Source organism: Mytilus californianus, unplaced genomic scaffold (genome assembly GCF_021869535.1).
Source record: "Mytilus californianus isolate M0D057914Y unplaced genomic scaffold, xbMytCali1.0.p SCAF_39, whole genome shotgun sequence".
Taxonomy (NCBI): domain Eukaryota; kingdom Metazoa; phylum Mollusca; class Bivalvia; order Mytilida; family Mytilidae; genus Mytilus; species Mytilus californianus.
In genome coordinates, this window is record NW_026262689.1 from 1,109,627 (window position 1) to 1,121,105 (window position 11,479).

The following is an 11,479-nucleotide window of genomic DNA, read 5'->3' on the forward strand; positions in this document are numbered from 1 at the left end:
ACCATAGCACAAATCACAATAGCGGGATGTATTAATATCGAGCCACGCCAAAAGGATATTACAAAAAATAGACTAAACAGTTAAGGTTTAACTTAAACAAAGACAAAATACATGTACCACTTTAAAACGTAATTAGGATGATAAACAACGTCAGTACCTAGCACAATTAAGCGATATATAATTACAGGAGAACATATATATATTCCTATTGTCGTAGCCACAGTCCCCCTTCCTCTATCCCTCTATTACAACATCGTCAAATGTCCCTTATCACCAAATATTTACTTATCATGAGTAATACAACGGATGTCCTTGGCGGAAAATAACCTATATGAAATTCTTGAGCAGCACATAAGACAACCCTCTGTTTTAAGAGATTTGTATAGCAGTGTATATGTCAGTATTAAATTTGTATCGGGTTATGTAGACTATTGTTAGTTTTTTTGTCATTAGATTTTGATATCTTCAATTTCTTGTGAATCAAAGGCAACACCTGACAACAGTCTCCTGAATTGGGCGGTTGAAACAAATGAAACCTGATAAATGTTTTTTTTAAAGTGAACCAAGTTAAAATTATGACATTCAATTCGTTATTGTATGGGTATCTTAGATGGATGGATGAAAGTCTGTTTAACGCCAAGTGTCAATTATTGCATGCATATCATGACAAGTACATGTTGATATGATATGAATATGAACTAAGCCGACTATGCGGTATTGGTTTTGCTCATTGTTGAAGGTCATATTGTGACCTATAGTTGTTTACTTCTATATTATTTGATCTCTGGTGGAGATTTGTCTCATTTGCAATCATACCACACACTTCTTCTTATTTTTATATTTGTACTAGACCAACACGCTGATCCGTACTTTAAACGTGCTAGTTCACAAGATAACAACCCACAGAAAGATATATTACATTGCCTCATTCGAATTCCGAGACGACTGGTCTTTGCGCTTAATCTTAATGCCTCGTGCTAGGCTAATAAATATGAAAATCAGTAAACTTCTTTTGACCTGATAAATGTTCATGCAGAATGAGCCATCATTTGATCGAAAAGTATTCCACCTAAAATAGATAATTATATAATCATTGATTGTTTTATATAATTTGCAGTTCAGTTTGAATACAATCGTTCTCTCTTTTTTAAAGGTACTAAGAAATGCTGTCCAGATATATGCGGATCACGAAAGTGTAAAGAACCTGCACCAGCAAGTACTTTTAAAAAAAGAAAATCGCATTGTAAACGTTTAATTTGTTGATTTCTGGTTACATTTTCATATTATTGTATAGTAGCTATGATTGTTTACAGAATATAGAATACTAGGTAAAAAGCAAAAAATAAGAAGCACAACAAGAATAGTGAAACAAAAGACAAAATATAACGAATAAAGAATAATAGGGGTTTGCAATATAAGGAATAGAAAATGGTAATGGTAAATATGAATAAAAAAATAATAGGGCTAAATCCTCTAAAAACTATGCAAACCCGGAAAATTCCTTTGTGATGCGGTTGCTCGAGGTGGAATATCGGTTCTTTCTCACACAAAATTCTCTGGAAATTCAGTACTTTCTAAACTTTAAATAACTCTGTTGTTATATACCTTTTTATAAGGTACTCTATTTTTCAAATCAGCACACATTGTAAAGCCTAGTCACTTGTTAAAAAAAGAAGCATGTCCAGTATCACTGCATATGGATTTTTTAACACATTATATTTGCGTACCCCCGTTTGAGGCGCATACGGGCTATTGACCACTTTATGAAGTCAAATTTTGAAAGACAAACATTTTAGTCACGTTACATCCTTCGGGAAAAATATCTTCAAACAATTGGTTAACATGATAGATAAAACAAAGAGTTGACATTGTTTACGAATCCAGTAATGTTTAGAGGGTAGATGTTTGATTTGATTTTTATCCATCTGCTTGTCAATTTATTGTACATGTTGTAAACGGTCTCAGAGGAGTCTTGGTCACGAAAATTAAATATCTGTTTATTTTTCTGCAATGCATTTATTTAGGTATGGCAGTTGTAAATACATTCAATATGTATTTTTATAATGAGAGTAAAACGATTGGCATTAAAGGTAGACTATCTAGTATACTGAGTATTATGAAACTAAAATTTCTGCGAAAAATTAGCATATTGTGGATTACTATTCATTGGATTCAAATGTAAACCACGAGTCGAAAAAAAATCAAAAATTTAAAAATTGTCTATAGGAATGTATGCAGACTGCGTCAAAACGACGAAGTCAAGTATCCTCGAAATGTATCTTCTCCTCAATCCACAAAATTTAAAACTCACGAAAAAAAAAATGAATACACTGTAATATAAATAACTCAAATGAGTCAATTCAGATTGTTTGTTTTGATTTTCTGACTTTTTATAAAAATTAATATTGTAGAAGCCTCGACCAGAATGTCCGTCTTTCCAAAAAAACGTACCATGTTTGATTTACCAGCACGATTGTAGTCATGATAAAGAATGTCCCAAAGGTTAGTGCATTTAACTGTAGAACAGAAGTTATATGTTGAGGTCTAAATGCAAAACAACGTACATTTAAAGATTCAATCTGATTGAGACCGTCACTGAAAGTTAATATCAGGACATTTAAACGGATTGCAATGTGGTTTTAAGGTAATCATTTGTAAGTTAACTCATGCTACTGATTCAACTTAATCATTATTCGTCGCTGGATTAGGGAAATACAAAAGCATGCTACTAATCAGTGCATACAAAACAATTGGGATTATTATTCTAAGATGGCAATAAAAACATGATGTGAAAAAGATAAACAAAATCATTGTTAAATAAAATAGATGAATTAACAGACAATATTAGAAAAACCTACACATACAAATAATAACGAGTAACACGAATTCCGCCAACATCTAGCGTGAACTTATGTGCTCTTGAATGGTACGTAATTTCTGTTCTGCTAGTATAACAGTCAATCATTTAATCGCATTCGGTGATGTCATCAATGAGAAAAACACGGAATTATGGCATCAAAGTTGGAATATATGTGTGGTCATTAGTGAAACAGATATTCAATAACGGTTAACCAAATCATGAAAACGTCAGTAAAACTTTCAAAGATATTACTGCATATAACATCGTTACAATTGTCCTTGTCTAGAACCATGCCCTATGATAGAAAATGCAAATCTTGGGAAATCGTAAATATATCTTACGTCCGATACAAGTTTTGGTAGAAAGCTGCTTAATAAAAATGGAAAGTTTACAAATGTAAAGTAGAAATCACCTGTTAATTATAACATTAATTCGCAACTGACTCGGTAAATCATAATACAATTACATTATGTACATTCAAGACCAAAAGCTTGACAGCCAAAACACTTTGAATAGTCAGTGTGTCAAAGCGGAAAAGAAACTAATAAAAACTAAAATTGAGAATGGAAACAAGGAATGCGTCCAAGAGACAACAACCCGACCAAAGAGCAGAAAACAGCCCAAGACCACCAATGGGTCTTCAACACAGCGAGGAAATCCCGCACCCACAGGCGGGCTTCAGCTGGCTCCTAAACAATATTGTATACTAGTTTAGCGAAAATGGACGTTACAATAACTCCGAAATATATAAATGAACCGACATTAAAAAAACATACAAGACTAACAAAGTCAGAGGTTCCTGACTTGGAACAGGCGCAAAAATGCGGCGGGGTTTATATAAATAAGAAGATGTGGTATGAGTGCCAATGAGACAACTCTCCATCCAAGTCACAATGTGTAAAAAATAAACAATTATAGGTCAATGTACGGCCTTCAACAAGGAGCCTTGGCTCACACAAGCTATAAAGGGCCCCAAAATGACTAGTGTAAAACAATTCAAACAGGAAAACAAACGGTCTAATCTATATAAAAAACGAAAAACGAGAAACACTTATAAACCACATCAACAAACTACAACCACTGAACATCAGGTTATATATATACCATTAATTATAACAGTCTTTTCAAAAACTTGTTATTTTGAAACAGAGAAGAGAACATCCTTAAGTAAGGATGTTTCATGAATTCATAGGTTTTAGAATGTAAAACCAACGGTCTAATTTATATAAAAAACGAGAATCTGGAAACAGTTATGAACCACACCAACAAACGACAACCACTGAACAACAGGCTCCACGTTTTGTGAGATCTAAACCCTCCCCCTATACCTCTAATGTGGAATAAACAAACACACAGCAATATAAACAGAAAAATTCAGTTAAAAGGAGTCAGAGTCCGATGCTAGAATAGGTAACAGAAGAAACTAAGCAAAATGACAATAATCAACATAAATTAACGAAAGACTACTAGCAGTTACTCACATGCAAGCTTCAGACCTCAATTAAACTGATTGAAAGATTATGTCTTCATCATATGAACATTTAGCACAATCCCACCCGTTAGGGGGTTTAGTATCATACCATCATAAAATATACGATATAAGAACATAACCCGTATCATGCCAACAACTGGTTTCAGAATAATGGTGTTTATTTCCGATGCAAAATCCCTACGAGTGAATCAATCTTAATTCCAACAATATCATAACTATATCCTTTCTTAATAAGCCTGCATAAAGGTTTTGTTAGCTTTTGAGGTGAATGACGACATATTTGTGCTTTGTATAGAATATTAATTAATGTCATTATACCGATGATAAAATAAAATTTAGTAAATGTTTTGACAAGTTTGTGATATCGAAAACCCTGGTGTAATAATTTTTCGTTAAAATCGAATACGTTGTTATATGTACGAGCGAATCGAACAATTTGGGATATATAAACGCCATAAGATGGAAATAAATAATCATCTCTTTTATCCTGAATTTTAGTATTAAGTTTTCCGTTAAAGTTATAGATATTAAGATCCAGGAAAGGGCCGTGTTCATTGTTAGTATTAGCTTTATTTAAAGTCAGTACAGCAGGATAAAATCTCTTTAGTTTACATACTGAAGTCGTCATTGTTGTTTTTGTATCAGAGATTATTTCAATGGCTCTTGCGCCTACATATTTTATGATCACCTTTGATAAAGAGGTAAACATAAAAAAAATGTGAAATCTATTACTACTTTTGGTGTTCTATTTCAAACGGTTAACATGATGTTTTGTTCGATGTTTTTACAAACTAAATAAGTTAAATTTTATATGTATGATTTATATTTACACGACTTTGCCTGTTCGATCCTAATTATTGTCACGTTAATCAGTTATGGGTTGTTCACACTATTTGTGTCGCTATAATGTTTTTATAGTCAACTTTCATACTAGTGGAAGTTTAAGCTAGCTGTAAAACCAGGTTAAACTCACCATTTTCTTCCTAAAGTACAAGTACAAAGTCAGAAAATTGACCGTTTTTTTTCCAGCCGTTCCTCTAAATGATATAATTGACGCTTTGGTAATTCAGTTTAAATTAACTTTGCCCTTTTTTAATTGTTTTTGGATGCATGGTATCGGTGTTTTCGTTTTAAATTTTGCTTTCTCTGTTAAAATATTTGAATGATATTGACATTGCTATATGGAGACCTAATATTGCTATACGATTACTGTCAACACGAACATTCCTCTACTTTAACAGGGAATTATTGATTACAAGTATTTTGAATAATGTTGATACACCGGTACACTGATATATTCTTAAACTTGCTTGTCTTGTACGCATAAAACTGCGTATAGAGTTGAATAGACATTTTATTATTAATGAAAAATTCAAACGGAAATGGAAAGCAAAAATGTCTAGTGACGACACTTTTTCTTAGGACACTGTTACTAGTCCCATCTCATCTATTCACCAACTTGTCATAATTGGCAGCTAATGACAAGGTGAATAACAGTCTATACAGTTAAAGATCTATTTTTTCTTAGTCTAATTGATGTGACCTTTATCGAAAAAATCGTAAATAAATCAATGTTTTGAGTGATATTGTTTCAGGTCAAATATGTTGTGGTGTCATTTGCGGAATAGGATGTGCAAACCCTGTGCAACCGAATGTGAGTAAATATAATCCAAAACTGGCTTGCATAAATGCATTCAAAAATTAGATGAATAGTACGAACGGACAATAAAGTCTTTCATCAAAATCCCAGAAGTCAGTTTTGTTTTGTTGACAAAGTTTTACTGTTCATAGATTGTTAAATTCATGGTAAACAATATGATTTTCTCCCAACAAGTCAGATTTTGAATGACATAGAGTGCTTGGTTTTCAATGTCCTTCCACCCCATTACTGAATTGTGCTTATAATCTTTTAAATCGAGCGCCACTGGTATCTTTGGGTAAAACAAATTCTGTTTCTTTAACGTTGAAGGTAGACATAAATAAGTTTAGGTATAGAAAAGGTGGAAATTCTTCAAAATATCTCATTAAAGTTTGACATCTGCTTGTGATTATGTTTCCCCTCCAGTTTTGTTTTAAACAGTTTTATAATTAAATTGTTTCGATGGCCGAATTGTTCACCCTCTTTGTCTACGGTATCACTAATTTAACAACACAGAGTTAGAAGGTTCGAACCCCGCAAGTTGCAGATTTTTTCGATTACGATCTTAATTGATTAGGTTTGCCATATTTCCTGCCGAATGTCGGTGGTTCTCTTCAGCCATCCCAGCTTCCTCCACAAAAACAAACTGGACTCCACGTTGGAACTAAGAGTGTTCGGCGGGGTATCAAATACCACTAATTAATAATAAATCAATAAAAACTAACTAGTGTCAGAAAAGTTTTTTTTTCTAGGAAATATCTATTTTCTATCGAAATATTTTATTGAAACATGCTTTTGTTCTATATTTTTTAGACTGAAATACATCCCCGAAGTAAAACAATATAAAAATGAGGACGTGGTATGAATGCCAATGAGACAACTATCCACCAACGTTCAAATGAAATGGATATAAGCAATTAAAGGGAAACGTACGGCCTTCAACAATGAGAAAAATCATACCGTAAAGTCGGTTTTTTATATAAAATATCTCGAAACGAAAAAATTGAAACAATTCAAATGAGAACATGTATTACACTTTGCCATTTGTAGATTTTCCAGATCTAATTGGGATGTTGGTTTGATGTAAGAAGTCGTGTTTGTTTTGTTCACATATTGTTGTCAATATAATGTAATTTTATACGACTGTCATACAAGTGAGAGGTTCAGCTAGCTTTAAAACCAGATTTAATCCACCATTTTCTACATAAGGAAATGCCTGTACCAGGTCAGGAATCTGACAGTGGTTTTCCATTCGTTTGATGTGTTTGAGCTTTTGATTTTGCCAATTGTTAAAGGACTTTCCGTTTTGAATTTTCCTTGGATTTCGGTATTTTTGTTGTTTTACTTTTTTATAAAATATGTACATCAGTATATTAATTGTGTGTATATATTTACGAAAATTCGTCATGTTTAGAAATGAGCATCATCATGATCATGACATATTATATATGACTCTTTAAATAGTCGGGACTTTTCTTTGATCAACACTGAGTACGGTAGGTCTTCTTTTTCCTCAAATGTTCATTGTAAAAGGTGTGTTGTCATACAGAATATACATTCGATATAACTTTTTTAAAGCCGCCAAAAACCAGGCAGGGGGTTTGTCCATCAGTTCCAGAAGACGATCCCAACATTTGTAATCTTGTAGATGTAAGAAATGACTGCCAAGTTGACTCAGATTGTACAGAAAGTAGGTACAAATATCACTATCTGTCTCTTTAATTCCAGCTAAAAAGCACCTCCCTTTCAATCACAAACAGGTAAAATGACAAAAATAACAAAACCAGACATACATGTAATAAATCAATAATAAAAACCACCAAAACACGAGTGCATGGTTGGTTTTCTATCTTAATTAATTCTAAGGTCACAAATCCAATGTCAATTTAATTAGCCAAAATTATATTCGAACCCATCAAATAATGAATCTTTATAACAGAGAAAATATGCGTCGTCTTAGTAACAACAACACTGTAACAATAACTAAGAAAAGTTAACATGTGAGGTAAATATTTCAGTTGTTTTGTCCTCATAATGCATTGTTACTATCTTGAGTATTGACCAGACACTCACATTTGTATCATAAGTTGTATGGTTGCTACTGACCCCCTACGGATCCATAGAGGGTTAGTAAAATCCATAGGGGGTGAACCGTATAACGAATATATCGTAGACGGGACTTTTCCAGCTAAGTTATGTATAAAAATAAGCAATGAAACATAATAACATTAATCGATGACCTCACCATCAATAGATAAAGTGACGTCATGAACCCCATATGAAATCTACTGACCCCTTATGTGTCCATAGAGGGCACCACGTGACGGTCTTAAACAAATCATAACGTCAAAATTTATCCGAGTTGCGATAATATCATATATTTCAATTTCATTGTTTTTTCTTATGTTTATACAATGTAAGCAATCACAGAAATGGTATAAATGGCTAAACAGACAATAGTCAATGTTATGTTTAAAAAACTCTTACAGATAATGAGAAGAAGGAGACAACAGCGAGTCACTTTAAAAGATGTCACACTCCATGCGCGTTTTAACCTCTGTTTATTAACAACAGATTTTGCGGCAAAAGTCAATGAGACAACAACAAAACGATACACATAGGCCCCTGTTTATTAACAACACATGTGGGGATATTGGTCATTTCTCCCGTTGTTCTTTATTGTCCTTTCAAAATAAACTGTTTTCAGTTCTTTATATGCTATGAAGAGGTTTGTGCACTGTTTGTCTTGGGTGTTTTCTGTCTTCCTCGGCGTTTGGTATACGTATGTATTTAACACATTCTTTTTTAAAAGTCGGTATCATACGTCGGTAACTTATCTTATCTTTTTCATTGCAGGAAATCAAAAATGTTGTAGGACACAATGTGGAGGACGATCGTGCTCTAATCCTATAAAGGTATGTTTCTGTTTTTTTAAGATTTGAAGAGTATAAGAATAAATGCATTATATATATTACACACACACACACACACACACATAAGAGTATAATTGAGTTAAAATCAATCATCACGTACGCTAGGGATCAAGTGATTAGGATCAAATAAATGCATCATCTTTACAGTTTTCAAAACCACAAAAAGGCCTGTACAGAAAAGAAAATGTCGTAAATAGTAAATTTTTTTGAGAAAGTTTTAACTTAACTACTTTTAGATTATTAAAAGAATTGCTTATTATTACATCATTTAAAACATGCTGTTTGTTTTAAATCCTATATAGGGTGATCGTCCCGGATGTCCAGTGTGTTTCAACAACCAGCCGGGTCCAGTATGTCCCGTGTGCTTTCAATATCAGCAGCTGTGCAACTCAGACAAGGATTGTAAACGAGGTAAGTGAATTGTATCAAGAATCCCTGACATCCATAAACATGTAAAATGAGCAACAATATTTGGATAGAAGCCTAATTACTAAAATTGTACACATACTCTTTCTCTCTGAACCTTAATTCCTTTAACTTGTCAAACTATGTGAAAAGAAGATTTTGTATTGAAAAACTTTCTCCGTCAGTAAAGGTGGAAAACATGATGAACATATTTGGCCTACAGTCATAAAGGATAACCTTGATCTTTGAACGTAATGACATTTCTACTTTTGGCAAGAAAACTTTCCTGAGAAAGAACGTAAAATTGTGATATTCAACGTCGAAAAAGATCGATAAGAACATCATATGGCACTTGGATGTTTTCTCAATCTCTTTACCGATTTCTTTATCCTTGTATTGTCTCTATTTTCATCCTCATAGGAGGGTGTGTCGTAAAAATTTATGATCTTGATTGTTTACCCTGTTGATGTATTATTACGATATTTGACATTTTGGTATAATGATGTGTGGCATGATATCCTGGCTGACGTATGAACGTGACTTTTAACATCAGGTTAGAGACTTTAATTATTTGTGTAGCGTATCAATTAGCTTAACATATAGCGGTATATTTGCCTTTAGTTGGACCTTAAGAAAACTGTTCAGTTCATTCAAAAAACATTAGATATGAAATGTATGTTGTAAAATAAATTTGAAAAAAAACATAAAAAAAACCAAAAAAAACAAGTCATACATTTGATTAGTTTTCATCGATTAACGTCACATTGAAAATATGTCATGCATGATAAGGGTGAAAACCTATGTTGATAATAAATGTATCAATTATATTTGCCACGAGACAATCCTAAGTGATAGAACAATTACAAAATTCTTCAATGAATATGTGCATCCTTTTAAAAGACAACTTGAAAAAAACACAGCAACCAAATCGGTTTCATTTACATAATTCAGTACTTATTATTGGCTTGTCTTATTTGTATATTATAATTTTCCAGGTCAGCTTTGTTGTTTCAACCCTTCCTGTGGTACATCATGTGAAAGGACATTTGGTCGATGAAATTATCCTGTACTGGTATCCAAATGATCCAATGAAAAACCTCACAACATTTATGAGCTTACGTTTCATTTATTCAATTATGACTCAACTAATTTGGTCAATTATAAACATAAAGAATAATTTAGAAGAGAACGTCTTTCATTGATACGTTACAGTCATTGGATGGTGTTAACTCTCACTTACACCATACATCTTATACAATTACACCATACACCATTGCACCATACAGCATTCTCCATACACCATACACCATTCCCCTTGAACCTTACCATTTTAAATCATACAAGAAATGCCTCATTTTAATTTACCGACAATGCAACATGCTTGCGGGAATTGCAATGTTCAGTATATATCTTAGAAAACGAACTATGATGATGATGATCTTTTTCTTTTTTTTTTTTTTCTTTTTTTTTTGCTTATATCTCTAAAATAAGGCAGAAAGAGCAGACACACATACAAAATTAAAAATGGACAGCAGGTAAAGGTTTATCTCCTTCGCAGTTTTCTGTAAATTTGGACAACCCATTTCGGAGTTGTATCCCTTGAAATATAAAGTGTTTGCATATTTCGAGGTTTTTAGGTCATTATCTTGAAAACAGACAGAGATAATTTTTGAACAATAAAAAATCACCAGCTTGTAATTCAGTGGTTATCGTTTATTAATGTTTATAATATTTGTTCGTCAGTCATTGTTTTTTTTACAAACATGTCAGTTAGGCCGTTATTTTTTTGATTGAAATTGATTTACATTTTTACATTTGTCATTTTATTTTTTGTCTGTTATAGCTTGGTGTGCGATATGGGTTTTTCTTATTATTGAAATTCGTACGGTGACCTATAGTTACATACGTGTACGTCAATTGGTCTCAGGTGGAGAGTTGTCTCATTGGCAAGCATACCTCATCTTCTCATTTTGATTTTTAAATGTACAAATAAGTGCTCTTGGCAGATATCGTCAATTGACACATTATGGGAATTATCGCCTTGAAATAATGATTTTTACACTTTTTTGCATTAATTGCAAGATATTGTAGATAGAGAGAAACTTTCAGTAGTAAACATATTCAGCAAAATCAGAATCAAACATTGGTTA

The 11,479-nt window shown here is 32.7% G+C and overlaps 1 long non-coding RNA gene across 1 annotated transcript; it reads left to right on the forward strand.

Moving 5' to 3' along the window:
* The first annotated feature begins 2,417 nt into the window (after window positions 1–2,417).
* On the forward strand, window positions 2,418–10,476 carry LOC127736881 (uncharacterized). Its single transcript, XR_007999234.1, has 6 exons — window positions 2,418–2,502; window positions 5,948–6,006; window positions 7,570–7,681; window positions 8,848–8,906; window positions 9,227–9,335; window positions 10,325–10,476. It is a non-coding gene; the product is annotated as an uncharacterized LOC127736881 (long non-coding RNA).
* Window positions 10,477–11,479: the final 1,003 nt, after the last annotated feature.